The sequence below is a fragment of the Myotis brandtii genome, unplaced genomic scaffold, assembly GCF_000412655.1.
Source record: "Myotis brandtii unplaced genomic scaffold, ASM41265v1 scaffold469, whole genome shotgun sequence".
NCBI classification, from domain to species: Eukaryota; Metazoa; Chordata; class Mammalia; order Chiroptera; family Vespertilionidae; genus Myotis; species Myotis brandtii.
The window spans coordinates 1,232,823-1,237,592 of NW_005367911.1; the positions used below are offsets into that span (position 1 = coordinate 1,232,823).

The 4,770-nt window shown below is 47.7% G+C and overlaps 1 protein-coding gene across 1 annotated transcript in view; it reads left to right on the forward strand.

Annotated features, from left to right (window-relative positions):
* DNAJC7 (DnaJ (Hsp40) homolog, subfamily C, member 7) overlaps window positions 1-4,770 on the forward strand; it is a 33,435-nt gene that overhangs the window by 366 nt on the left and 28,299 nt on the right. The window lies entirely within an intron of this gene.

A 4,770-nucleotide genomic window follows, 5' to 3' on the forward strand; every position in this document is an offset into this window, starting at 1 on the left:
GCTCGCGATCCAGTCCGGATGGACCCCCTGAAGGGGCGCTCTCGGAGGTCGGACCTCCCCTCCGGCTTCCGCCTGGCTTGGGGGTTGAGGCCCCGGTCGTTTTGCAGCAGAGGGGAAGGTCGTCCCTACGGCGGAGACTTGGTCTCTGGGGGCATTTGGGGTCTGTTCCGGGCGGGGGCGGCGGCGCGGCGACCGTGACCCCCGCCCGAACTTCTGTGCATTGTCGTCAGTCAAAGCCCGTGCTCTCCTCATCCTCTTCTTCCGTCATCATACCCCAGCGAGCACTGGCCTGGGTCCGAGGTGATGGTGTGTCTGCACTCTGGGCCTGATCGCCCCCTCCCCACAGTGACCCCAGAAGTGGAAGATGATAAAGAGGAAGAGCGAGGGGCTGGTTTCGTGCTCTGCACGTCGGACGCCCCTCCCTCCACCCCGGCGTCCCCCCTCCCGAGTCATACCCTCATCCCTCTCCGGGCCGTGATTCCCCCTTAAGTGCAGCAGCAAGGAGGGCAGCTGCTTGGGCGCTATTGACGCTGCTGGGCAGCTGCCGTGGCTCGAGCTGGCCAGGCCGGACCAGCCTAGGGAGCTGCTGAGTGAGTGTTTTTCGAGAACACTCTCTGGGTTCCAGCCACCGCCGGGGCAGGTGGTGGGAGGTGGGGTGGGGACACAGCTGTGGGTGCTCACGCTCCTCATCCCGAAGCCAAAGGAACGAAGAGGTGCTGGGGCCCCTTTTCCTAATCGGCGGCAGATGGACTGATTACAGTCCTCTCGGCCTCCTTCCCACATACTCCGTGTCCTCATACCAAGCCTGTGAATGTCGTCTCCAGTCTGGGTGGCTTGAGGTGGGAGGTAGGACTTGTGCATGCGATCTGAAATCAGGACGCCGAGGTATTAATCGTAAGATGGAGTGAGGCAGCGTGAGTAGATGTCAAAAGTAAGGCGAGTTACTGCAGCCAGTGTTCCCAGCGCCTGACCTGCTGGGAGCTGCTGACCAGGTGTAGGAGGTCCCTGGGCGATCAGAGAGCTCGGGATACCAGCGTCTGGTCTCTTGTCGGCGGCAAAATGGGCACCCGGCAGGTACTGGCGACTGGACCTTGGCTCAGCACCCTTGGTGCTTGAGTTCTGGCCCAGAAAGAATTCAGAGCCAAGACTCAGAGACGAGCAGAAGTTTATTTGGAAAGTCAGAGGTGGAAGAAGCGAGCCAGCTGGGCTGCATTGAGCTCCGGGAACAAACGGCAGAGGCTAGACAAGGTCCCCTGGAGCGTAGAGAGAGAGAGAGAGAGAGAAGCAAGGAAAACACACCTGCGTGAGCCAGCTGGGCTGCATGGGCTCCGGGCACAAACGGCAGAGGCTAGACAAGGGCCCCTGGAGCGTAGAGAGAGAGAGAGAGAAGCAAGGAAAACACACCTGGGGGAGGAAGGTGAGGGGGGGGAAGCCTCTCCAGAGAGACTGCTGCTCTGGGTCCTGGAGGGTATTTGTCTGGAGGTCTTGGGAGGATCCCCTAGAATATTGACCAGCTTTCCAGGTGTGTCGGTTCAGGGTTGTGGTCTTTACTGATTGGTCGGCACCAGGGATCCTCAGTCAATGCAGCTGATCCTAACGTCAGCGCAATAACAATGTTATCGGCGACTGGACCTCGGTTCAGCAACCTCCTTACTTGAGTCTCTAGTTACATGGCTTTGTCTGTCTGGTTTTGCTGCTCTCCTGGGCCTGGAGCTGAAACACAGTGAGGCCTGTATGTATTTGATGTGGATCAGAACCTCATTGTCCTGGAGGTTTAATGTGTAAGGGCTATCCTCCGGCCCCCTCACTCATTCCCCTCTAGGAGGGTCTGACCCACAGGACTAGCAGCATGCTAGGGGAGGAAAGGTCAGGGGAGGGTCTGAACCGCCTGACCTGCGAAATGCGAGGTGAGAGGTTACCCTGGGGGCAAGGTCCTTGTTGTCCCAGTTTTGCCCTTTGCTGGGGCTTTCCACCCTAGTGGCCTTCTGTACCTGGCCCATCATCCCTGCGCTGCTCATGTCTAACTGCCCACCACACTTACTTAGGAGTTTTCACATCGGTCCTAGTTCTTTCCAGATATTTAGAATTAAACATCATTTGCATCATTAAGGAGCTGTAAAATGGGAAATACAACTACCCCAACACAGAGCTTAAATTAATTGTAAGGATTAACTTCTTGTGAAAAGAGTTCTTTGGTTCGTTGCGCTTTAAATAGGGTCTTGGGCTGTATGTAATATTTAAATTCATTCTTTTCAGTGTAAATATCTGATGTAGGGTCTCTCCCTAATTTGGGTTCCTTTTCAAAGCTCCCCTATCTAAATCAAATTCGTTTCCTTAAAAAAAAAAAATACATCCTTAGAGGATGTTCTATCATAAAATTATAAAAAAAACTTAAGATATTTAAGAAGATATATTAAGAAACATAAAACTGGTGATTCTGTAATGTGACTACATTATCCCAAAACATGGTATTTCGTAGCAGCATAACAAAATAAGGGAGGGTGTTGACTTAATGTTAACTGCCTTATTTCATGAAATTTAAGGTGTCATTGGTTGTAAACACACAAAACTGTATACAGATGATGTATTACAGAATTGTACACCTGAAACCTATATAATTTTATTAACCAATGTCGCCCCAATAAATTCAATACAAATTAAAATAAATGTTTTTAAAAGATGCCATTGGTTGTAAAATGCACAATTATTTCATCTACCATTAAAAAAACAACAACTAAATTTAACTATAAAAACTATTCTTACCAAATAGACTTACATGCTAGACATATTTATATAGATTTATTTTAAATATAATAAAGCTTAGATGTTTACTATGTACCACCAGGGTGAACAAATCAAAAGAAAACAGAGTGAAATAAACAGAAAAAAATCACAGGTTTGTTTTCTGCCTGCCTTAGGAGGTTTACGTAAACATTGGGATCTGTTATTAAGATAAAGACTTGTTTATGTATGGTTTTCCAATACTTGGTTATGTATGCTGAAAATGGAGTGGGAATTTAGAAGTTTTGGAGAAAGGTTATTTGCATTTTTCATATATCTGGAAATCCTCCTATGAGGTCATAGCAGAGAGCACGGATAGGAACATCCCTTATAAGTGCCCTTTACTATCTGGCTTGGTTGGTCATTTGGCCAAGTTGACGTCTCTGGTTACAGTCTTACTACCAGTTCACTTGGGGACATGGGAGTTGATGGGTCTCTTGGGTTGTTTTTGTGAAGTCCAGCAAGGAGTCCTTCCTTGCATCTTATCTTGGCTTAGGGGCATCCTGCTGCTGCTGCTGCTGCTGCTAAATTGTTACAGTCCATAGGAGGCAAAATGAGCAGAGCTTTCAAGACACTGGGCTTCATGGTAACAGCATTTTAAATGGCTGCGTGTTTTATTTCCTTAGCTTTAGTGTATCAAAGAAAAGAAATGGACTTTATTTTTTTGCCTGTCACTCTAACGAAGTTCTTTGAGCTCATAGCAGCTGAGAGGCTAAAATAAAAGATGCATTAGTTGGCACTCCAAAATAGATCAGCTTCAGTACATGAAGATTATTTATTTTTCTTTCCCTACCAGAACAGATAAAGCAACTTGGAAGATAGAGAGCTAAATTTCATAGGTTTTACATTACAGCTGTCCTGGGAAGTTGCTGATTGCTTTATCTAATTTATGAATACCTATCTTGATTGAAGGCTCTGGTCACATTTCCTGGGCTGGGGAGCAGCTTGGGCTCCAAAAGTCTTTATTATGGTAAAATCAAAGGAGTTCACATTGTTCATTAATAGAAGAGACAATGAGGTTTAAAATAACCAATGGAAGCCATAGACTGAAGAACAGTGACATTACCTGATTCCTTTGAGCTGATGATCTTAACTCTTCTGTATCTGTTTTCCTCATGGATGCAAACAGGAACAGTTATTTTTAGACCCTTTCTTAGTACCTAGGTATTGTAAACTCTTTGTGGATTTTGCCTTTTATTTTTTTCGTCTATATGTCTATACTAGAGGCCTGGTGCACAAAATTTGTGCACTGGGCAGGGGGCGTGGGGGGTTTCCTCAGCTCAGCCTGTACCCTCTCACAGTCCGGGACCCCTTGGGGGATGCCTACCTACTGGCTTAGGCTTAAGCCAGCAGTCAGACATCCCTCTCGCAGTCTGGGACCCCTTGCTCCTTACTGCCTGTCTGCAGCAGAGGCAGGAGAGGTTCACACCACCACCGCTGCAATCACCATCCGTGAGGTCAGCTTCTGGCTGAGTGGCGCTCCCCCTCTGGGAACGCACTAACCACCAGGGGGCAGCTCCTGCATTGAGCGTCTGCCCCCTGGTGGTCAGTGCACATCATAGCGACCGTCGTTTTGCTGGTCGTTCTGCCGTTCGTTCGATTTGCATATTGGGGTTTATTATATAGGATAAGATAGGATTGTTTGTGGGAAGCACTAAACCCTGAGTCCATATCCCAGGATTTGCCGCTATTGCTGTTTACTGTGGCTCCTTGGGACATTTTGGAATTCATAGCCTTCACTGAAGTTTCCCTCCTTGTTCCTCACCCTGCTTTCAATTCTTAGTCAATTGTCCCCCTAAACTTGTTCTTGAAGTTCCAGGGCAGAAAGCTTAAGACATTTCAGTAAGCCTGCAAGTTAAATGGGAATTTATTCTTTGATCTTGAACCCAAATCAGTAAGAAACATTACTCTCAGCTTTCATTTGTTTTGGGGTCAAAGGTGAAAAAATGGGAGATGGAACAAATTGTAACCGGACAATCCATGGGTCCG